This window comes from Acinonyx jubatus, chromosome B3 (assembly GCF_027475565.1).
Source record: "Acinonyx jubatus isolate Ajub_Pintada_27869175 chromosome B3, VMU_Ajub_asm_v1.0, whole genome shotgun sequence".
NCBI classification, from domain to species: Eukaryota; Metazoa; Chordata; class Mammalia; order Carnivora; family Felidae; genus Acinonyx; species Acinonyx jubatus.
The window spans coordinates 28,353,868-28,378,701 of record NC_069386.1 but is presented as its reverse complement, the minus strand read 5'-3'; the positions used below and the strand labels follow the sequence as shown (position 1 = coordinate 28,378,701).

The window sequence follows — 24,834 nt, the reverse complement described above, 5'->3', positions numbered from 1 at the left end:
TATTTTATGAGCCCAGAAATAGTCATATATTTTATTCAGTTCCATTGTTGGCCATGTGACCTTTATTAACATGTTTAATTTTTCTGTTTCATATATGAATATATATTAACACTGACAGAAATGGAATTATGGACTCTTAATGAATCACTTTTATCAAGACTCAAGAGAAGGATGGGAGGATAAATTTAAAGATGAGTGTGTTCAGGATTGTTGAGGACTGCTCTCTGAAATGTGCGATAAGGTGGCAATGTCAAACAATAAGTGGACCACGGTGGGATAATCTGAAAATGGCATTTGGGAACAAAGACAAGCTGTTCTCACTTCTTTCCATTGATTCTGAGAAACAGGGGAAAGTAAGGACTAAACAGTTATATTGGAAAATGCACCTTGTGAGTTAAAGGAAAACCAGATTTTTATTAAAAATGAACTGCAGAGAAGTAAAAAATAAACTTAGGATAAAAAGAGTTTATCCTTAGAGAAATGGACTCTAGGGGCACCTGGGTGGCTCAGTTGGTTAAGTGTCTGACTTTGGCTTAGTTCATGATCTCACAGCTTGTGGGTTCAGGCCCCTCATCAGGCTCTGTGCTGACATATCAGAGGCTAGAGCCTGCTTCAGATTCTGTGTCTCCTGCTCTCTCTGCCCCTCCCTGCTCATGCTCTCTTCTCTCTCTCTCTCTCTCAATAAATAAACATTAAAAAATTAAAAAAAAAAAAAAGAAATGGACTCTAGTCGATGGGGAATGGGGTGGAGAGTTAAGAATGGCTTGAGAAGTCGAAGAATTGGAGTGAGTGTGATTTAGGGGGGTTGAGTGTGAAGATGTGATGGTCAGAGGCAAAAGGAAAAACAACATGCTGATCGAGGTGACTAAAACAGAAATGAAGGTAGTATTTGAGTTAAAGAGAAAAGTAGGCACATGTTAGAGGAAAATCAGGGCCATTAAGAGAATATTTCTTTATGAGCAAGAAAATATTAAAGATGACCAGTTATGTATACTGAGGAAAATGGGGGAAGATAGTAATTATTCCAGGCCTGAGAAGGGCACATACATGTGAAAAATCACTAGGCTGACTGACCATTTATTTCAAGAAGAGTTTTCCTGGGACAGTGTTCAGAGACTTAACTCTGTTTGGATGTTGATTGTAGAGTGTCTAGTCTTCAAAGCCATAGGAAACCTTTAGAAAGGCTAGGGTACTAGGGATAACACTAAGGGGTTGGGTTGGAAAGCTATGATTTTTATCTTCTTTATATCTCTGTAGAGCTGTAGCATTTTGTAGGAGACCTGGATAATTCAAGACTATTCTTAGCAGCAAAGAATGGAAAGTTTGCTATGGCCACATGGCAGTAGCTTAAAAGAGTTATTTTATTTTACTTTTTTAGAGTGCACAAGTGAGGGAGAGGGGCAGAGGGAGGGAGATCTCACAATCCTGGGATCATGACCTGACACAATATCAAGAGTGGGATGCTCAACCAAGTTACTCAGGTGCCCCTTGAAAGTTTTTTAAATCACTCACCAGTCAGCTTTGAAACTGTAATTCTTGATGAATTATTAATTTGGGAGAATCTGTGTTATTTCGAATTTTATATATAAAATGAATCTTTATTATCAAATCATTTCCTATTTGCGTAAAATGCAGCCATGCACTATTTAGGTTTTCCCATTAAGAGTAATGATAGCTGGGATACCTGGGTGGCTCAGTTGGTTGAGTGTCCGACTCCTGATTTTGGCTCAGGTCATAATCTCATGGTTTGTGGAATTGAGGCTCACGTGGGGCTCTGTGCTGACAGCGTGGAGACTGTTTGGGATTCTCCCTCTTCCTCTCTGTGCCTTTCCCCTCAAATAAATAAATAAACTGAAAAAAAAAGAGTAATGATAGCTAACATTTGTTGACTGTTTCTTATGTGCCAGGCACTTTACATGTATAGATTCATTTTCTATTCAGAAAACTCTTTGAAGTAAGCACTATTATTCTGCCTCAAGCTGCCTCGTATAGGTGAGGAAATTGGGTGCAAAGATTTTACCCAGTGTCACACACTTATTCTGTGGTGGAATGCTTCAGTGTGGAACTGGGATTTGCATTCTATGTCTCTGGTTCCAGAACCCATGCCCTTAACCCTTATACTACATACCTTTGTATATATACTTACACTTATACATATGTTATGTATAATACATAATGTATAATACATATGTATATAATTATACATATGTATACATAATGTATAATACATATGTATAATATGTATAATACATATGTATACATAATGTATAATACATATGTATAATATGTATAATACATATATTATGTATAAGTATGTATGTATATGAAACATGTATATGTGAAATAAATGTATAATATATATATATATAAATTGTGAGTTGAAGGCTGCTTGAAACTATTCTTTGAAACATTGGTGACTTGAGTATATTGATAAGTGGCACAATTTACATAAAAAATGGCTTTTGTGAGCTGCTGTGTAGAATGAAAATTGACTTAGTGCTTCTTTTAAAAAATTTTTTTAATGTTTATTTATTTTTGAGAGAGAGAGAGAGCATGAAAAGGGGAGGGGCAGAGAGAGAAGGAGACACAGAATCTGAAGCAGGCTCCAGGCTCCAGCTGTCAGCACAGAGCCTGATGTAGGACTTGAACCCATGAACTGTGAGATCATGACCTGAGCTGAAGTCAGATGCTTAACGGACTGAGCCACCCAAGTGCCCCCCCCTTTTTTAATTTTTTTTTTCCCTTCTATAAATGTGTTAAAGAAGTCATGCCAGTACACTTAGTGATGTGAAGGGCTATTGCTTTGGTTAGGCCAGTTGCTGTTATTCAGAAGACCACACTGGTAATATAACCTTACTTAGTGAATTTACCAGGATCTGAGTCTCAGTTTTGTGGTCTTAGAAACCTGATCTGGTCATTAAATGTCTCATAGAGCATTACATTAGTCTAACAACCTCATTAGCTGAATATGTAAAGCCAGAATGTAAATTTATTACTTTGCAGTGAGATAAAACTGTTACATAAACCAGTCATACCAGGATGCTCAGTGTATTTTTCTTTCAGGTGTTGGACCTAGATGGGAAACCAAATTATAATCAAGAAGTTTCTTGGTGAACAACAAGCACCATGAATATGTCTTGTTTTTTTGTTTTTTGTTTTTTGTTTTTTGTTTTGGTTTGTTTGTTTTCACAAAATTTATCTCTTTCAGAAATTCCTCAAGGATATCATCAATAATAGCTGCTATTGGCATGTACTGTCAGTCCTTAACTTATAAATAGCCTCCACCCCTGTGCCCTACCATCAGGGGCTCTGCTGCCATAGAAACGGTTGTTAATAAACATGGGTATTTTAGAGAATCTGTGGGTTCAGAATTGAAGGAAGGGAAAGTCTGTGAAAAACTGAGTTGCTAAAGGGTGCTAATTTCAGGGATGGACTCCTAAGTAGGATGAGTAGAGATCTCTTTACTTAAAATATATTTCTGTAGCACTGCCTGAGGTCCTTACCCCCACCCCTGCCACTTCTGTTATATTGCCTGAAATTTCACCAAATAGAGATTGGTTTTTATTTGTTAAATGTTCTCTTAAAACTATAAATACCTATGCATGGCACATATTCTTAGTGACCTTTCTAATACCCATTCCCTGTTGCTCACCTTCATTTTCTTAGGGGCAACAATGTGCCCATCTTCAAGCAAAAAACCCTAGTTAAAGTCATTTATAACCATCCCATTCTCTTTTGCCAGTGATCCTGAAGACAAGTCTGCTGACTTTAGGGAAGGCTTTTGTTTTCCTAATATAGAGACTGTTAGGTGGCTGGTACTTTTTCCACTTTCTTTGTGCCTTAACTGCAGACATGCAGCTGGGAAATGTAGCAGCCATCTTGCAACCATGAGATGGCAAGCATGATACTGAAAATGTGATTCCAAACAAACTGAGGACTGTGGAGGAGAAGGATCAAAAGAGTCGAGAACATTGTTGGACAGTGTGTCCAACCTTAGACTGCCTACCTCCAGGCTTATTATGGGGGAAAAAGGGGGGAGAAAAGTTGTAACCTCTGTTGTATAATAGCAAAGCATTTGATTAACCTGTGCCTACTGTTTCTTGGAAGGCTGACTGTGCAAATTGAAGCTGCAGTGTTAGGAGAAATGATAGGAGAAATTTGGAATGTTGTCATGTGTTGGTTACTTTTTGTGGCTTTTCAGAAGGATCCTAGAGAAGGGGTGAACTCAAATTACTGCCCCTCAGCACGAGAGCAGTGGAGGCAACAAAATATAGCTTTGCTATGGAGGTATTCTGCCTTTAGCTCACACTCTAAATGGACAAGGAGTCTCATAATTTGGAATTTTGTAGGATTATGTGCAGTACCTCCTCACCTAAGACTATTTTTAGAATTGCTTCAAATCTTTCATGAGAGTTCAGAGGTCAGTAGCTAAGAGATGAAAATCTCCAGGCCTAAAACTTATTTTCAGAAATGATTTTTGGCTATGGTTACTCATACAAGGAATTGATCTGGAGAAAATAGCCCAGAAGCTTGATGCATCTTTGAGGGAACTATAATATAGAGGTGGCAGCTAGTTGTGATTGTTTTTACCTTCTAAGCAGTCCACATTCCTTCTTTCCTAAGTCAAACCAACATGAAGTAGACTACAAAAGCTGTGGAGCCCCTGAGAAGAGCATCTGCTTCAAAACCTACCTTAGATATGGCCATAGAGGACAATGTCAACGCAGATATTCCAGAGATTTAAACTAAGAGCTGCCAGATTGGCTAACCAGGGAGTTTACCTTATTGCCTGCTAAGGAATCTCTGATTTCTGACCAATGAGATTATGATGTGGGTTGTGAACTGTTGACCACTGTGTGCTTCCTGTTGTCCCCTTTTCGCAATAGAATTTTTATTGAGGGGCACCTGGGTGGTTCAGTTGGTTAAGTGTCCGACTTAGGCCTAGGTCATGATCTCATCGTTCCCAAGTTCAAGCCCTGGGTCAGGCTCTGTACTGACAGCTCAGAGCCTGGAGCCTGTTTCAGATACTGTATCTTCCTCTCCCTCTCTCTGTCCCTCCCCCATTGGTGCTCTGTCTCTCTCTCAAAAATAAATAAACATTAAAAAAATTTTTAAAAAATAGAATTTTTATTGAGGCCACTGTGTTGTTTCTTTTTCATTATTTTATAAATATATATAGAAAGGGAATCGTTTAGAGACAGGTTATCTTTTAGCCATATAGATGGTCAGATAAGAGTTGCCATATTTGTACTACATAGAACAGATAGAAAATCACCCAGACATCCGACTTCTTGCAGTAATTGGGTGAAATAGTGGGGTTGTCTTCTTGAAGAAATGATAAGTCTGTTCTTTTTAACATATGTGTAAGAAATTGTGTGTGTGTGTGCGCGCACATGTGTGTATTGAGTTGAGGCCTGACAGACATTGTTGGTTGGCCATCCCATATCCATTCCTTACTGCTACCATAAAAATTAGGAAGTTAAATATTTAATTGCAACCTTTCTTACTGCTGCAGTAATATAATTCTAATCCATGAATCTGGGGGGGGTGGAGAACTTCATGGAAGGCTTTCCCTGTTTCTAAATAAAGGGTCAGACAGGGCTGGGGTTAACTCCATTTTCTTGCTTTGACCTTAGATATGATGTTTGGAGCTGCAGTGATCATCTTGCAATCATTAGACAACAAATATGAATACAAAAGGTCAATATGTTCAGTGTAGTGGAGCAAAAATATTGAAGATATTGATGAATTCATTCACTACTAAACCAACCTTAGCAATCACTGAGTTCAAGATTTTTTGTTTTTTGAAAATAATGAGTCCATATTTGTATATGCTATTGTGAACTAAGTTCTCTGTTCCCTATAACCCAGTGTCCTTAACTGTTATAGTATAAACGTCTATTTCTATACAATGTCAAGGATAGTTTTTGTTCATTGTTAGTCATGATTATTAGTATTATTAGTATTATTACTTATTAGTAAATAATGGTTATATGAAGAGAGGAAAAGATTTTTTTAACTTTTTACAATAGACTGATTCACATGTGAAATTGCATTATTGAAGTGTTAACTATGGCATCTTCTCAATATGTGGCCCAGATTATATTTTTTTACTTTTTGGAATCGAATATTGCCATAGCTCAGCATTGCACTTTTAATATAATTAAATACCTTTTGAAAATTAGTTTCTCATGCTGAGTTATATAATAAGAAATGCTAAAGATTGTTAGAACCCTGTAAAAGTCTTCAGGAAGAAATTGCTGACTCCAGTGGAACAGGTCGATATAAAAGTCTTGGCTTTTGTGTGGAACAGTCTTTTAGTTCTGCGTCATTGACTACTAGTAAATGTTTATTCCAAAGTGATGTTTTACTTTAACTGCCTTATATCAGAGCATGTACTTTTTCTTCCAATGTCCATTTAGTGTTTTTGTTCACTTCAGACATTTGTTTTATTCCAGTTGTTAACTCAACCTTATGAGGTTTAAGATTATGCTTTTTTATTTTTGCCCTTTTTAAAATTAATTAGAAGTAATAGCCAAGTGTGCCAGTTTTTGTAACATAAGGAAATGCTTGAACACCATACAAAGGTAAATATGGAGCTAAGCAGAATAGACATGTTTCTTTGGGTGTATTTCATAGAAAAATTATATTTGGCTTCAGGAAAAACTCGCTTTCTAATTTTTATTCACATTGACAAGATGTGATCTAAGTACTTTCTTAGGAAGAGAAAGATTATTTTGACCTGATGTTGGGGGGTTTTTTTTGTACATTCTAAAACCAAAAGCTTTTAAAATTATTTAAGAAATAAGCTGAAAGGCCTAACACTAATTATTACCGTATTACCATACCATCTATTATTACCATACCTAAATACATAGTAAGTAATTTTGAGGTGTTGAGATGTACTGGTCTCCACTGTGGTTTTGTTGCTGGCCTCATACATAATATTTTGTTTTTCTTTCCTAATGTGCCCTGAGTCAGGCCTGACAAAAAACTAATATTGTAAGATTGTTAGCAAGCTAACATCTAAGTGGGAGGCTCTTAAATGTATTAAAAGGGTGGTTTTAACCAACTGGCTAGAAAAATCTGATCTATTTCTAGGGAGATTTATATATTCTACAGGAAGAATTTGAAACAAAATTTAAAGCTTGGGTTTTTCGTTATTTAAATTACTCTTATTTTTAAGAATGTGTTATTAGAGTGGTGGCTTTTATGACTACCCTATAAAGTTTTTCTGCTGGATGATTCTCCTATCTACTTTTCCTGGCTACCTTGTTTACTGGCTGTTCTTAAATTGTATTGATATACATGTGCCCATATTCTTTCACTATGGGAGGCAGCATTGCTATGTGGATACTTTCCTCTCTGACCTCATCTCTTGCCACTATCTGCTCAAACTGCACAGCTCTTCTAGTTAGCTCACTATTTATTATTTAAGCCCCCATAGTCATGAGATTGCAAAGGGAAGCCAAAATTATATTCAGATGAACAAATCACTTATAAAACTAGTTGTCCTTCATATATGCATGCCTGTTTAGTCTATGGGCATTGTTAGCCAGTCTTTTCTGGGTTGTTGAATACTCCTGTAAAACACTTAATGCAATACAAAGTGATTTTAGGGTTCAATTGCAAACTTTGAAAAGATGTAGATAGATGATGAAAATGATGTTGTTGAACTCAAATTACAAATGAAACTGAAGACAAATGAAGGTTTGGCAGAGTTAGGCCACCGCAATTAAAAAACAGAGAAAATAGAAAGATGATGCTGACCCTCTCATCTCTTAAAAAAAATTGAATATCGGGGCGCCTGGGTGGCGCAGTCGGTTAAGCATCCGACTTCAGCCAGGTCACGATCTCGCGGTCCGTGAGTTCGAGCCCCGCGTCAGGCTCTGGGCTGATGGCTCAGAGCCTGGAGCCTGTTTCCGATTCTGTGTCTCCTTCTCTCTCTGCCCCTCCCCCGTTCATGCTCTGTCTCTCTCTGTCCCAAAAAAAATAAATAAACGTTGAAAAAAAAATTAAAAAAAAATTGAATATCAAGATTAAAAGAAGGTCTTGGAAAAATTGTCAACAATCTCAGATTTTTTACAATAAAACCTTCTTTACAATTATGATATAGAAGCTAGACATTAGGTGAAGTTAGTTTGTATGTAACAATTTTGTTGGAAAATTATGCCCAAATCTTTACTTCATTTGTTCATGATTAAGAATTAGTACATAATTGCAATTATAACTGAAATTTGTTAAATATAAGATAAACTGATCAAAATTCTTACCACTATGTGAAATTTTCATCCCTTTTTTTAAAGTTTATTTATTTATTTTGAGAGTGTGAGCGCAAGCTATGGGGGAGAGACAGAGAGAGAACGAGAGAGAATTCCAAGCAGGCTCCATGGTATCAGTGCAGAGCCTGACGCAGGGCTTGATCTCACGAAGTGTGAGCCAAAAGCAAGAGTCAGCCATTTAAGAGTCGGCTTCTTAACTGACTGAGCTGCCCAGGTGCCCCAAATTTTCACCTGTCTTATGTGGACTGACTTTAAATGGCTTTTTTCTAATACTAGTTATATTTAGAGGAAGAGGATCTCATATACACTCTGTAACTGGGATTTAAAAGAATTTTGTATATTTTATATCTGGGATTTAGAGAATATAATTACATATTACATTCATACATAAATTCATAAGAATAAATATGCATGGTGTACTTACCATGGCAAATTCTTTATAATTCCACATATAAGAGGCTGCTTAGTTAACGTCTGCCCATTCTTCAGATCTTGACTTCTTCAGGAAAACCTCCCCTGACAACTGCAATTTTATATATATGTGTATGACTTCCTTCATATGACTCTTTCATAGCCTTCGAGGTTCCTGAGGCAGGGACCTTTTTGGATTTGTTCATCATTTTATATTTTCTCTGCCTACTAGGGTACCTTGTCTGTATTAGGCCTTCAAAAATACATTTTGAGTTTTTTTAACATTTATTTATTATTGAGAGAGGAAGACAGACCATGAGCATGGGAGGGGCAGAAAGAGGGGGAGACACAGAATCTGAAGCAGGCTCCAGGCTCTGAGCTGTCACCACAGAGCCTGATACGGGTTTCAAACTCACAAACCGCGAGATCATGACCTGAGCTGAAGTCAGATGCTTGACCAACCGAGCCACCCAGGCGCCCCTCAAAAATATATTTTGAATCAATGAGGAATGATATGAGTGTGCCATCTGAAATGTGGCGGACCTACATTTAAATTGTGGTTCTGCCACTGACAAGCTGTAGTTTTGGGACAATCCATTTAACCTCTCTTAGATTCCATTTCCTTCTCTCTAAAATGACAATAATCTACATTGCGAGATTATTGGTAAGGCCTGTATAATATATATGAAATTTTTATTTCTATTTTTTTGCTTGGAATTTTTTTAATTTTATTTTTATTCCAATGTAGTTCACATATAGTGTTATACTAGTTTCAAGTGTACAATATAGTGATTCAACAGTTCTGTATATTACTCCGTACTTACTATAAGTGCACTCTTTAATCCCCCACCTAATTACCTATCTCCTCACTCACCTCCCTTCTGGTAACTATCAGTTCTCTACAATTAAGAGTCTGTTTCTTGATTTGTCTCTCTTTCTCCTTTTTTTCCCTTTGCTTTTTTGTTTTGTCTCTTAGATTTGACATATGAGTGAAATCATATAGTATTTGTCTTTCTCTGACTTCTTTTGTTTAGCATTATGCTCTCTAGATCCATCCATGTTGTTGCAAATGGCAAGATTTCATTCTTTTTAATGGCTGAATAATATTCCATCATGTATATGTACTACATCTTTATTCATTCATCGGTCTGTGGACACTTGGGCTGCTCCCATATCTTGCCTATTGTAAATAATGCTGCTATAAACATAGGGGTGCATGTATCCCTTTGAATTGGTGTTCTTGTATTTTTTGGGTAAATACCCAGTAATGCGATTGCTGGATCATTAGGTGGTTCTATTTTTAACTTTTTGAGGAGCCTCCATCCTATCTCCCACAGTGGCTGCACTAGTCTGCATTCCCACCAGCAGTGCACGAGGGTTCCTTTTTCTTCATCCTCGTCAACACCTGTGGTTTCTTGTATTATTGATTTTAGCCATTCTGACAGGTGTGAAGTTATATCTCATTCTAGTTTTGATTTGCATTCTCTGATGATGAACATCTTTTCATGTGTCTGTTGGCCATCTGTATGTCTTTATACCACATCCTGTTTATCCATGCATCTATTGATGGATCTATCGATAGATATCTATCTAGATATCGATATCTGTCTGTCAATAGATAGAACTTGGGCTGCTTCCATAGTTTAGCTTTTGTAAATAATGGTGCAATAAACATAGGGGTGTGTACATCCTGTGGAGCAAGTTAGTGTTTTCTATTCTTTGAGTAAATAGCCAGTTGTGCAATTACTAGATAATAGGATAGTTCTATAGTTAATGTTTTGAGGAACCTCTATACTGTTTTCTACAGCAGCTGCACCAATTTGCATTCCCACCAATAATTCATGAGAGTTCCTTTTTCTCCATATGCTTGTCAATACTTGTTTCTCATGTTGTTGATTTTAGCCATTCTGACAGATATTAGGTAATATCTTAATTGTGATTTTGATTTGCATTTCCCTGATGATGAGTGATATGGAACATCTTTCTTTTAAAAATTTTTTTTAATTTTTTTTTTTTTTTAATGTTTGAGAGGGAGAGACAGAGTGTGAGAGGGGAGGGGCAGAGAGAGAGGAAGACAGAATCTGAAGCAGGCTCCAGGCTCTGAGCTGTCAGCACAGAGCCCAATGTGGGGCTTTAACTTGCAGACTGTGAGATCATGACCTGAGTTAAAGTCTGGTGCTTAACCTACTGAGCCACCCAGGTGCCCCATTGAACATGTTTTCATGTATCTATTGGCCATCTGTATGTCTTCTTTGGAGAAGTGTCTGCTCATGTCTAATGTCCTTTTTTAGTTGGATTATTTTTTGGTGTTGAGTTGTATAGTTCTTAATATATATTTTAGATATTAACCCTTTGTCAAAATTTCATTTGTGAGTATCCTTTCTTATTCAATATGTTGTCTTTTAGTTTTGTTGCTTGTTTTCTTTGTTGTGCAGAAGCTTTTTATTTTGATGTAATGACAATAATTTATTTTTGCTTTTGTTTCCCTTGCCTTAGGAAACATATCTAGAGAGATGTTGCTACTGGTGATGTCTAAGAAATTACTGCTCCCTTCTTGAATTTTTGTGGTTTCAGGTCTCACATTTAGGTCTTTAATCCATTTTGAGTTTCTGTGTATGGTATAAGAAAGTGGTCCAGTTCCATTCTTTTGCATGTAACTGTCCAGTTTTCCCAGCACCATTGTTGAAGACACTGTCATTTTCCCATTGCATATTCTTGCCTCATTTGTTGAAGCTTAATTGACCATATATTCTGGGTTTATTTCTAGGCTTTCAGATCTGTTCCATTGTTCTGTGTGTCTCTTTTTGTGCCAGTACCATTCTGTTTTGATTATTACAGCTTTGTAGTATAATTTGAAATCCGGGATTGTGGTACCTTCAGTTTTGTTCTTCTTTTTCAAGATTGCTTTGAATATTCAGGGTCTTTTGTGATTTCATACAAATTTTAGGATTTTTGTTCTAGTTCTGTAAAAATTGATATTGGTATTTTGATAGGGATTATATTAAATCTGTAGATTGCTTTAGGTAGTTTGGACATTTTAACAATACTTCTCCCAGTCCATGAGCATGGAGTATCTTCCCATTTATTTGCATTGTCTTCAGTTTCCCTCATTAATCTCTTATAGTTTTCAAAGTACAGGTCTTTTACATCCTTGGTTAAGTTTATTCCTAGATACTTTATTATTTTGGATGCAGTTGTAAGTAGGACTATTGCTTATTTTCTTTTTTTTTTGCTACTTCATTATTAGAGTCTAGAAAGGCAATGGATTTCTATATATTGATTTTATATTTTGTAACCTTACTGATTTATCAGTTCTAGCAGTTTTGGCGGAATCTTTATGTTTTCTTTTTTTAAAAAAAATTTTTTTTTATTTTTGAGAGAGAGAGCATGAGCAGAGGAGGGGCAGAGACGGGGGATACACAGTGGGTTCTGTGCTGACAGCAGCAAGCCCAATGTGGGGCTCAAATTAATGAACTGTGAGATCATGACCTGATTCAAAGTCAGACACTCCACCAACTGAGCCACCCAGGCTCCCTGAGTCTTTAGGGTTTTCTATATATAGTATCATGTCATCTGCAAATATTGAAGGTTTTACTTCTTCCTCACCAATTTGGATGTCTTTGATTTCTTTTTCTTGTCTCAGTGCTGTAACTAGGACTTCCAGTACTATGTTGAATAAAAGCGTGAAAGTGGACCTCTTTGTCTTGTTCGGGCTCTTAGGGGGAAAATCTCAGGTTTCTGCTATTGTATATGATATTAGCTGTGGATTTTTCATAGATGACCTTTATTGTGTTGAGGTATGTTCCCTCTAAACCTACTTTTTTGTATGTTTCTACCATGAATGGTTGTTGTACTTTGTCAAATGCTTTTCTGCATCCGTTGAAATGATCATATGGTTTTTATCCTTTCTTGTTGATGTGATGTATCACGTTGATAGATTTGTGAACGTTCAACCATGCTTGCATCTGGGAATAAATCCCACTTGATCCTGGTGAGTGATTTTTGTAATGTATCATTGCATTTGGTTTGCTAATACTTGTTGAGGATTTTTGCATCTATGTTCATCAGAGACATTGGCTTGTAGTTCTCTTTTTTCTGTAGTGTCTTTATCTGATTTTGGTAGCAGGGTAATAATGCTGGCCTCATAAAATGAATTTGGAATCTTCCATTTTGGGGGGATATCTTGAGAACAATAGGTATTAATTCTTTAAATGTTTGCTAGAATTCACTTGTGAAACCATCTGGTCCTGGATTTTTTTTGTCGGGATTCCATTTCCTTGCTGGTAATCAGTCTGGACAAACGTTCTGTTTCTTTCTGCTTAACTTTGGTAGGTTATATGTTTCTAGGTATTTATCCATTTCTTCTAGGTTGTCCAATGGGCTGGCATATAGTTTTTCATAATAATCTCTCATAATCCTTTGTATTTCTGTAGTGTCAATTATTGTTTCTACTCTTTCGTTTCTTATTTGAGTCTTCTCTTTCTCTCTTTTTCATGAGTCTGGTTAAAGATTTGTCAATTTTGTTGATCTCTATAAGAACCAACTTCTGGTTTCACTGATCTGTTGTATTGTTTGTTTGTTTGTTTTACTTTCTATATCCTTTCTTTTTTTCTTATCTAATAATTTACTTTTTATAATTTACACCCAAGTTAGTTAGCACATGGTGCAATAATGATTTCAGGAGTAGATACCTTAAGCCCCTTACCCATTTAGCCCATCCCCCTCCCACAACCCTTCCAGCAACCTTGTTTGTTCTTATATTTAAGAGTCTTTTATGTTTTGTTCCCGTCCCTGTTTTATGTTATTTTTGCACCCCTTCCTTTATGTTCATATGTTTTGTATCTTAAAGTCCTCATATGAGTGAAGCCATATGATATTTGTCTTTCTCTAACTGACTAATTTTGCTTAGCATAATACCCTCTAGTTCCATCCACGTAGTTGCAAGTGGCAAGATTTTATTCTTTTTGATTGCCGAGTAATACTCCATAGTGTGTGTGTGTGTGTGTGTGTGTGTGTGTGTGTGTGTGCGCGCGCGCGCGCACTCCACATCTTCTTTATCCATTCATTCATCGATGGACATTTGGGCTCTTTGGCTACTGTTGACAGTGCTGCTATAAACATTGGGGTGCATGTGTCCCTTCGAAACAGCATACCTGTATCCTTTGGATAAATGCATAGTAGTGCAATTGCTGGGTCGTAGGGTTAGGGAACCTCTATACTGTTTTCTAGAGTGGCTACACCAGTTTGCATTCCCACCAGTGGTGCAAAAGAGATCCTCTTTCTCCACATCCTTGCCAACATATGTTGTTGCCTGAGTTGTTAACGTTGGCCATTCTGACAGGTGTGAGGTGATATCTCGTTGTTGTTTTGGTATGTATTTCCCTGATGATGAGTAATGTTGAGCATTTTTTCACGTGTTGACTGGCCTTCTGAATGTCTTCTTTGGAGAAGTGTCTATTCATGTCTTTTACTCATTTCTTCACTGGATTATTTGTTTTTTGGATACTAACCCTTTATCTGATATGTCATTTGCAAATATCTTCTCCCATTCCGTCGGTTGCCTTTTAGTTTTGCTGATTGTTTCCTTTGCTGTGCAGAAGATTTTTATTTTGATGAGGTCCAAATAGTTCATTGTTGCTTTTGTTTCTCTTGCCTCTAGAGAGGTGTTGAGTAAGAAGTTGCTGCGGCCGAGGTCAGAGTGGTTTCTGCCTGCTTTCTCTTCGAGGATTTTGATGGCTTCCTGTCTTACGTTTAGTCTTTTATCCATTTTGGGTTTTGTGTGTGTGTGTGTAATGTGTAAGAAAGTGGTCCAGGTCCATTTTTCTGCATGTCGCTGCCCAGTTTTCCCAGCACCATTTGCTGAAGAGACTGTTTTTATTCCATTGGATATGCTTTCCTGCTTTGTCAAAGATTAGTTGGCCATATGTTTGTGGGTCCATTTCTGGGTTCTCTATTCTGTTCCATTGATGAGTGTCTGTTTTTGTGCCAGTACCATACTGTGTTAATGATTACAGCTTTGTAATACAGCTTGAAGTCCGGGATTGTGATGCCTCCAGCTTTGGTTTTCTTTTTCAAGATTGCTTTGGCTATTTGGGGTCTTTTCTGGTTCCATACAAATTTTAGGATTGTCTGTTCTAGTTCTGTGAAGAATGCTCATGTTATTTTGATAGGTATTGCATTGACTATGTAGATTGCTTTGGGTAGTATTGACATTTTAACAATATTTGTTTTTCCTATCCAGAAGCATGGAATAATTTCCCATTTTTATGTGTCATCTTCAATTTCTTTCATAAGCTTTCTATAATTTTCAGTGTATAGATTTTCACCTCTTTGGTTAGATTTATTCCTAGGTATTTTACGGGTTTTGGTGCAATTGTAAATGAGATCAATTCCTTGATTTCTCTTTCTGTTGCTTCATTATTGGTGTATAGGAATGCAACCGATTTCTATACATTGATTTTATATCCTGTGACTTTGCCGAATTCATGGATCAGTTCTAGCAGTTTTTTGGTGGAATCTTTTGGGTTTTCCATATACAGAATCATGTCATCTGTGAAGAGTGAAAGTTTGACCTCCTCCTGACCGATTGGATGCCTCTTATTTCTTTGTGTTGTCTGATTGCTGTGTCTAAGACTTCCAATACTATGTTGAAAACAGTGGTGAGAGTAGACATCCTGTCTTGTTTCTGACTTTAGGGGGAAAGCTCTCACTTTTTCCCCACTGAGGATGATATTAGTGGTGGGTCTTTCATATATGGCTTTTATGATCTTGAGGTATGATCCTTCTATCTGTACTTTCTTGAGAATTTTTATCAAGAAAGGATGCTGCATTTTGTAAAATGCTTTCTCTGTATCTATTGAGAGGATCATGTGGTTCTTGTCCTTTCTTTTATTGATGTGATGTATCACATTGTTTTGCAGATATTGAACCAGCCCTGCATCCCAGGTATAAATCCCACTTGGTCGTGGTGAATAATTTTTTTAATGTATTGTTAGATCCAGTTGGCTAGTATCTTGTTGAGGATTTTGCATCCATGTTCATCAGGGAAATTGGTCTATAGTCCTCCTTTTGAGTAGGATCTTTGTCTGATTTTGGAATCAAGGTAATGCTGGCTTCATGGAAAGAGTTTGGACGTTTTCCTTCTATTTCTATTTTTTGGAACAGCTTCAAGAGAATAGGTGTTAACTCTTCCTTAAATGTTTGGTAGAATTCCCCTGGAAAGCCATCTGGCCCTGGACTCTTGTTTTTTGGGAGATTTTTGATTATTGATTCGATTTCCTTACTGGCTATAGATGTGTTCAAATTTTCTATTTCTTCCTGTTTCAGTTTTGGTAGTGTATATGTTTCTAGGAATTTGTCCCTTTCTTCCAGATTGCCCATTTTATTGGCATATGACTGCTTGTAATATTCTCTTATTATTGTTTTTATTTTGGCTGTGTTGGTTGTGATCTCTCCTCTTTCATTCTTGATTTTATTTATTTGGGTGCTCTCCTTTTTCTTTTTGATCAAACTGGCTAGGGGTTTATCAATCTTGTTAATTCTTTCAAAGAACCAGCTTCTGGTTTCATTAATCTGTTCTAGTGGTTTTTTTTGGTTTTGTTAGCATTGATTCCTGCTCTAATCTTTATTTCCTGTCTTCTGCTGGTTTTGAGTTTTATTTGCTGTTCTTTTTCCAGCTCTTTAAGGTGTAACTTTAGGTTGTATATCTGTGACCTTTCTTCCTTGTTTTGGGAGGCCCAAATTGCTATGTACTTGCCTCTTCTGACCGCCTTTGCTGTGTCCCAGAGGTTTTGTGCTGTTGTGTTGTCATTTTCATTGGCTTCCATGTACTTTTTAAATTCCTCTTTAACTTCTTGGTTACCCCATTCATTCTTTAGTACGGTGGTCTTTAGTATCCAAGTATTTGTTACCTTTCCATATTGTTTCTTGTGGTTGATTTCGAGTTTCATAGCATTGTGGTCTGAAAATATGCATGATATGATCTCGATGTTTTTGTACTTGTTGAGGGCTGATTTGTGTCCCAGTATGTGGTCTATTCTGGAGAATGTTCCATGTGCACTGGAGAAGAATGTGTATTCTGTTGCTTTAGGATGAAATGTTCTGAATATATCTGTTAAGTCAATACGGTCCAGTGTCATTCAAAGCCATCGTTTCCTTGTTGATTTTCTGTTTAGATGATCTGTCCAGTTCTGTAAGTGGGGTGTTGAAGTCCCCTCCTATTATGGTATTATTATCAATGAGTTTCTTTATGTTTGTGATTAATTAATTCATATACATGGGTGCCCTCACATTTGGTGCATAAATGTTTACAATTGTTAGGTCTTCTTAGTGGATAGACCCCTTGATTATGATATAATGCCCTTCTTCATTTCTTGATACAGTCTTTATTTTAAAGTCTAGATTGTCTGATATAAGTATGGCTACTCTGGCTTTCTTTGGCAAACATTAACCTGATAGATGGTTATCCATCCCCTTACTTTCAATCTGAAGGTGTCTTTAGGTCTAAAGTGGGTCTCTTGTAAACAGCATATAGATGGGTCTTGTTTTGTTATCCATTCTGTTACCCTATGTCTTCTGATCAGAGCATTTAGTCCATTGATGTTTAGAGTGAGTACTGAAAGATATGAATTTATTGCCATTATGTTGCCTGCAGAGTTGGAGTTTCTAGTGGTTTTCTCTGGTCCTTTCTAGTCTTTGTTGCTTTTGGTCTTTTTTTTTTTTTTTTTTTTTCATCTTTTCTCCCCTCGAGAGTCCACCTTAAAATGACTTGCAGGGCTGGTTTAGTGGTCATGAAATCCTTTAATTTTTATTTGTCTGGGAAACTTTTAATCTCTCCTATTTTGAACGACAGCCTTGCTGGATAAAGAGTTCTTGGCTGCATATTTTTCTGATTTAGCACATCGAACATATCCTGCCACTCCCTTCTGGCCTGCCACGTTTCTGTGGTAGGTCTGCTGCAAACCTGATCTGTCTTCCCTTGTAGGTTAAGGACTTTTCTTGCTGCTTTCATGATTCTTTCCTTGCCTGAGCATTTTGTGAATTTGACTATGACAGGCCTTGTTTGATGATCGGTTTTTGTTGAATCAAATGGGAGTCCTCTGTGCTTCCTGGATTTTGATGTCTGTGTCTTTCCCCAGGTTAGGAAAATTTTCCACTATGATTTGCTCACATAACCCTTCTATCCCTGTTTCTCTCTCTTCATCTTCTGGGACCCCTATGATTCTGATGTTGTTCCTTTTTAATGAGTCACTGATTTCTCTAATTCTTAAATCGTGCCCTTTTGCTTTAGTCTCCCTCTTTTTTTTCTGCTTCATTGTTCTCCATTAGTTTGTCCTCTATATCACTGATTTGGTGTTCTGTGTCATCCATCCTTCCGCTATGGCATCCATCGAGATTGCAGCTCAGTTATAGCATTTTTTATTTCATCCTAACTTTTATTGCTGCAGAAAGGGATTCTAATGTATTTTCAACCCAGCCAGTATTCTTGTTATTGTGATTCTAAATTCTGGTTGAGACATCTTGCTTGTATCTGTGTTGATTAAGTTCCTGGCTGTCATTTCTTTCTGTTCTCTTTTGGGGTGAATTCCTTCGTGGTGTCATTTTGAAGGAAGAGAAGGAATTAAAACTGCAAAAAAAAAAAAAAAAGAAATTAAAATTTAAAAACTAAAAACAACACAAAAACATCAAGTAAAGGATGCTATTTCTTAGGTGTGCTCTGCTCTGGTTGTTGAAAGGAGCTTGACAGATTAGAGAAAAAAGGGAATGATAAGAAAAGAAAAAAAAAGAAATGTTTGATAATTTGAAAAAATGAGTACAATGAAATAAAATGAAATGATGGAAGTAAAAAAATATAATTTGAAAAATTTACAAAAAGTTAAAAAATATAGTAGAAAAAATAGAGAAATATTTTTAATAAAAATTAAAAATAAATATAAATTTTTTCTCTTTCTGTATTCATGAATTAAGAGAAGAAAATAATTAAATAGATGGACCAGCAAAAAGACTGAAGTATGATTGAAATTATACTGGTTTCCCTTACAAGTCAAACTATGAAGTGCTTTACAGTCCATCAACTAAGCAGGCAGAGAGACTCGTGGTGTTCCTGAAGAGCGAGGTTGGCCCAGTTTGGTGGGGCTTAGTGTAACAGCTCAGTTCTCCCTGGATGGCGCTGCTTAGCTTACTGGGGTGGATTGTTGTAGCGCATGTAGGTGTGTATGTGCATGAGTGGGAGGGGTGAAAATGGCATCACCCACCTACCCAGTCTTTAGTATGCTCTCCCCAACCAGCAATTGTGCACCCCTCCTTTGTCTCCAGCTTCCTACCACTCCTCACTTTTACACTGTCCGTGACCAAGCTGTCAGATTGCCAGGTGGCACCTCCCTCCTGAGTTTTATCTCAGATGCGGCTGTGTTTCCCAACCCCTCACTTCTGAGGGATTGTGGCTTTGACCCATTCTGACCCTCTTGGGGAGGGTCTTACTGAGCAATGGCCGGGTGCTGGCCCACCCCCAGGAATGTTCACGAGACCGCGCTGCTGCCGATACCCAGAGACTGTGGCTGGGTGCCAGCCCACCCCAGAAAAAGTTCACACAATCATGTAGCAGCAGTGTTTCAGGGATTATGGTTAATCACAACACATAGCTGGCACCAGGCTTCCCCCTTAACATCTTTGTTCCAGTATCAGCAAATGTGGTTCTGGAACACAGGACCTGCTGAAACAAAGGGACCTCTGGGCCCTTCACCTTTGGAGTGGCCGCACAGCCTTTACCAAATGTCCTCCCAGCAGGGGAACTGCCTCTCCCTTTCTGGCCCAAGGGCCCTTTGGACCTTGCTCTCTGCTCCTGGGTATTGGCCCTTCCCCCCAGAGCACCTCCAGGTATTGAGCTGTGGAGTTTCAGACTCTGCTCTCCCCCTGTTTATAGAGTCTTAATGGAATTTAAACCCTCTCCTTTCTCCTTTATCCCTTTTTTGTTCAGTCCCTTGCATACTCTTTTCTCTCCAGCTGCTTTCAGGCAGTGGGGGTGGGGGGATGCTTTTGTTACTCTCCCCACCCCCCAATCTCCTCTCTCCACAAGAAAAACAGCTCCCTGCCCTCTGTGACTTTCTCCCCCAGTTCATCTTTCCATGCCGCATACCTGCTGAGTTCTGTGGTTCAGGTTGTGCAGATTGTTGTGTTAATCCTCAAATGAGTTTTCTAGGTGTGCAGGTTGGTTTAGTGTTGATCTGGCTGTATTTCAGGCACGAGAGATGCAAAAAAAACCTTCCATGCTATTCTGCCATCTTGGCCCTTTGAGAATATATCATTTATTTCTGCTCTAATCTTTAGTATTTCCTTCTTTCTTCTGGCTTTGGGGTTTGTTTATTGTTCTTTTTCTATATACTTTATGTGTAATGTTAGGTTGTTTATTGGAGATTTTTCTTCTTGAGGTAGGCATGTATTGTTGTAACCTTTCGTCCTTAGGACTGCTTTTGCTGCATCCCAAAGATTTTAGACCATTTTGTTTCCAATTTCATTTGTCTCTAATTGTTTTTTACTTCTTTGATTTTTTGGTTGATGCATTCATTGTTTAGTAGCATGTGGTTAATCTATTTATTTGCGTTTTTCCAGATTTTTGTTGTTGTTGTTGATTTCTAGTTTCATAGCATGGTCAGAAAAGGTGCATGGTATGACTTCAGTCTTTCTGAATTTGTTGGGACTTGTTTTGTGGCCTAACACGTCTGGAGAATATTTTAAATGCATTTGAAAAGAATGTGTTTTCTGCTTTTTAGGATGGAATATTCTGAATATATGTTAGATCTATCTGGTCCAATGTGTTATTCAAAGCCACTTTGCCTTGTTTTTGTGTCTGGATGATCTATCCATTGATGTAGGTGGGGTGTTAAAGTCCCTCCTTTATGTTTATTTGTGCTTTATGTATATGGATGCTTTCATGTTGGGTGTATAAATATTTGCAATTATTTTATCTTGTGGTCATATAGTATCTCTTTTTGTTTCTTGTTACAGTCTTTGTTTTTAAAGTCTATGTTGTCTGATATAAATATTGCTTCTGTGGCTTTCCTTTCACTTCCACTTGCATGATAAATACTTTCCATCTTTTTTTCACTTTTAGTCTGCATGTGTCTTTAGGTGTGAAATGAGTCTCTGGTCTTGCTTTTTCATCCATTCAATCACCCTGTGTGTTTTGATTGGAGTGTTTAGTCCATTTACATCCAGAGTAATTATTGATAGATATGTATTGACTGCCATTTTTTTTTACTAGCTTTATGGTTGTTTTTGTAGTTCTCTTCTCTAATGGTTTGCTGCCTTTTTTTTAGTTCTACTAGATTCCTTTCTATTTATTTTTTGCATATCTGTTATTGGGTTTTGACTAATGGCTTTGACCATTAGGTTTATATATAACATCTTATGCATATAGCAGTCTATAATACATTTGAGCCCATTCTAAAAGCACTCAGTTTTTACTCTTCTCCGCACCCCCACCCCATTTTAGATACATGGTATCATACTTCACATTTTTCTTTTATTTTTTGAATCCTTTGACTGATTATTATACATATACTTACTTTTACTGCTTTTGTGCTTCCTACTTTTCTTACTCCTGTTTATGGTCTTTCCTTTCCACTCAAAGAGTCAACTTTAACATTTCTTATCAGGCTGGTTTAGTAGTGATGAATTCCTTTAGCTGTTGTTTTTCTGGGAAACTTTTTATTTCTCTTTCTATTCTGAATGATAGCCTTGCTAGATAGAGTATTCTTGGTTGCTGGTTTTTTCTTTCAGCACCTTGAATGTATCATGCCACTCCCCTCTGGCCTGCATAGTTTCTGCTGAAAAGCCTTATTTTGTTTCCCTTGTATGTGACTGATTTCTCTTGCTGCTTTTAAAATTCTCTCTTTATCGCTACTTATGGACATTTTAATTTTTGTGTCTTGGTATGGTCCTACTTGGGTTGATTTTATTGACGGCTCTCTGTGCCTCCGGATCTGGATGTCTTTTTCTTCCCCATATTTAGGAAATTTTCAGCTATTATTTCTTCAAATAAATTTTCTGCCTCCTTTTCTCTCTCTTCTTCCGGGGTCTGTATAACATGAATGTTATTATGCTTGATGGGATGTCTCTGAGGTCCCTTACTCTATTTTCATTTTTAAAAAATTTTTATTTAAAATCCAGTGAGTAAACATACAGTGTAATATTAGTTTCAGGTGTACAATATAGTGATTCAACAGTTCCATACAACACCTGGTGCTCATCACAAGTATACTCCTTAGTCCCCAATCACCTATTTAACCCATCCACCCACCCACCTCCCTTCTGGTAACCATCAGTTTGTTCTCTGTACTGAAGAGTATGTTTCTTGGTTTGTCTCTCTTTTTTCCCTATGCTTGTTTGTTTTGTTCCTTAAATTCCACATATAAGTGAAATTATGTGGTATTTCTTGTTCTCTGACTGACTTATTTTGCTTAGCATAATACTCTCTAGCTCCATCCACATAATTGCAAATGGCAAGATTTCATTCATTTTTATGGCTGAGTAATATTCACCACATCTTCTTTATCCATTTATCAGTCAGTGCACATTTGGGCTCTTTGCTATTGTAGATAATGCTAGTTATAAACATCGAGGTATGTATATCCCTTTGATTTAGTGTTTTATATTCTTTGGGTAAAACCTAGTAGTGTAATTGCTGGATTGGAGGGTAGCTCCATTTTTAACTTTGGAGGAACTTTCATACTGTTTTCCAGAGTGGCTGCACCAGTTTGCATTCCCACTGACAGTGTAAGCGGTGTTCCCCTTTCTCCACATCCTTGCCAATATCTGTTGTTTCCTGTGTTGTCTATTTTCATTTTTTATTTGTTTTTCTATCTCCTTTTCAGCTTGATTGCTTTCTGTTATTCTGTCCTCCATGTCACTGATCCATTCTTCTGCTGCTTCTAGTATTTTATTCCATCTAGCATACTTTTAATTTCCGTTATTGAATTTTTCATCTCTGGTATTTTTTTAATGTTTTCTATATCTTTGTTGTAAATCTCACTGTCGTCCTCCACTGTTTTCTCAAGTACAGTGAGTATCTTTATGACCAATACTTTAAATTCTCTATCAGGTATTTTACTTATCTCCATTTTGTTTAGCTCCCTTGCTATGATTTTGTCCTGTTCTTTCATTTGCAACATATTCCTCTGTCTTCTCATTTTGTCTAATTCACTGAGTCTGTTTCTATGGTTTAGGAAAGTAAGCAACATCTTTTGCTCTTAAAAGTAGTAGCTTTTTGGGGCGCCTGGGTGGCTTGGTCGGTTAAGCGTCGACTTCAGCTCAGGTCATGATCTCGCGGTCCGTGAGTTCGAGCCCTGCGTCGGGCTCTGTGCTGACAGCTCAGAGTCTGGAGCCTGTTTCAGCTTCTGTGTCTCCCTCTCTCTCTGCCCCTCCCCTGTTCATGCTTGCTCTCTCGCTCTCTCTCTCTCTCTCAAAAATAAATAAACGTTAAAAAAATTTTAAGAAAGTAGTAGCTTTTTAAAGAAGTCCTACAGTGTCCTGCACCGCAGGACATTCACCATTGTCTTCTATGTGTGTTTTATGCCCTTCTTTTGTGGCCGAGCCACCTTTGTCTTCAGTCCAGTCAACTGTAGTGGTTCTCTTAGTCTGTTGTGGGCAGGGTTTGATCCCTGTGTTGTTAGTGGGCCAGTCTGAGGCCGCCTTGGGCTTGAATTGAGTTGGACCAGGTGTCTGCCAGAGCTGTAATAACTGAACTCCCTATATCACCCCCTGAGAAGCTTTCACTGATGGGCAGGGACCTGTAGTCAGACCTGACATCTGCCCCTGGCCCACTGCTGTGGCTGCAGTTGGATTGGTGTGTGTGGTTATCTTACTCTTTTCCCAGTACAGGAGTCATTTTGGAGTGATGGTGGATCCTGTCAGGGCTGCCATACTCTGCCAGGCTTGTGGCACTGCCTTGGATGGCCTCTTGCCAAGCTCACATTAGAAAGTTGTTATCTGCAGGAGAATGTGGTGTGTAGTGTGTGCTGCCAGCCAGCATTGTGCTGGTCTGCTGTGGCAGGGGACCTGCAGCTACCTGGGAAAACTCCTGCAGGGTCCAGGCTGGGATGCAGGGGGCAGGTCTGCAGGAGAGCAAGATGGGTGCATGCTGTTAGCAAGCTAGGGGAGTGGTAATGCTGCACTGGTTCCTGCATGTGTCTGTGTATCTAGACAGGGGCAGGGAGAGAAATGCTGCTCACCAGCTCTTTTGTTCTTGGAGAAGTCTCCTAAGGATCCCTGCCCTGCACAAGCTGAGATTAGTTAATAAGTCTTCCTGTGTACCCCAAGCATTTTTCAAACTGCTGCTTATATGCTGTATCTCAGTGAGGCTGTTTGTTGTGCTGTGTTTTTAAGGGTTGGGACTCAGTTTCCTCTTGCCCTCCCAGCTCTTCTAGAGCTGAATGCTGCTTTAAATTTTTTTTAATGTTTACTTATTTTTGAGAGAGAGGGACAGAATGTGAGCATTACAGAGGCAGAGAGAGGGGGAGACACAGAATCTGAAGCAGGCTCCAGGCTCTGAGCTGTCAGCACAGAGCCTGGTGCGGGGTTTGAACTCACGAACCATGAGATCATGACCCAGGCTGAAGTCAGACACTTAACCAACTGAGCCACCCAGGGGCCCCATGAATGCCGATTTTTTAAGTTCCAGGGGCACCTGGCTGGCCCAGTTGGAAGAGCGTGCAACTCTTGATCTTGGGGTTGAGTTTGAGCCCCACACTGGGTACAGAGATTACTTAAAAATGAAACCTTAAAGTGATTGTAAGAACCTGTGAACTTAGGCCCCTCTGTTTTTCACAGCCAAATGTTATGGGAGTTAGTCTTCCCGGCTTGGGACCTAAGTGCCTGATGTGGGATCTACTCCTCTCCCCTCTCCACACCTTTGGCGTCCCCCTACCTCCCCTGGAGTTTCATGGGTTAATTTGGCTCCTGACCACATTTCTGCGCTTCATACACTCTTCAGTGTGGTATTTTCTCTACATTTAACTGTGAAGAGTTTGTTCTTCTAGACTTCTGGTTATTTTCTGCTTTATTTACTCTGATGTGGGTGTTCTCTAGGTGTAACTTTGGGACAAGGTGAGCCTAGAATCCTACTCTGTTTTCTCTGGACATCCCT

General features: G+C 38.1%; 1 protein-coding gene across 7 annotated transcripts in view; it reads left to right on the top strand.

The window, feature by feature from the left end:
* The window catches only part of NRG4 (neuregulin 4), a 190,103-nt gene that overhangs the window by 7,027 nt on the left and 158,242 nt on the right, over positions 1 to 24,834 (top strand). The window lies entirely within an intron of this gene.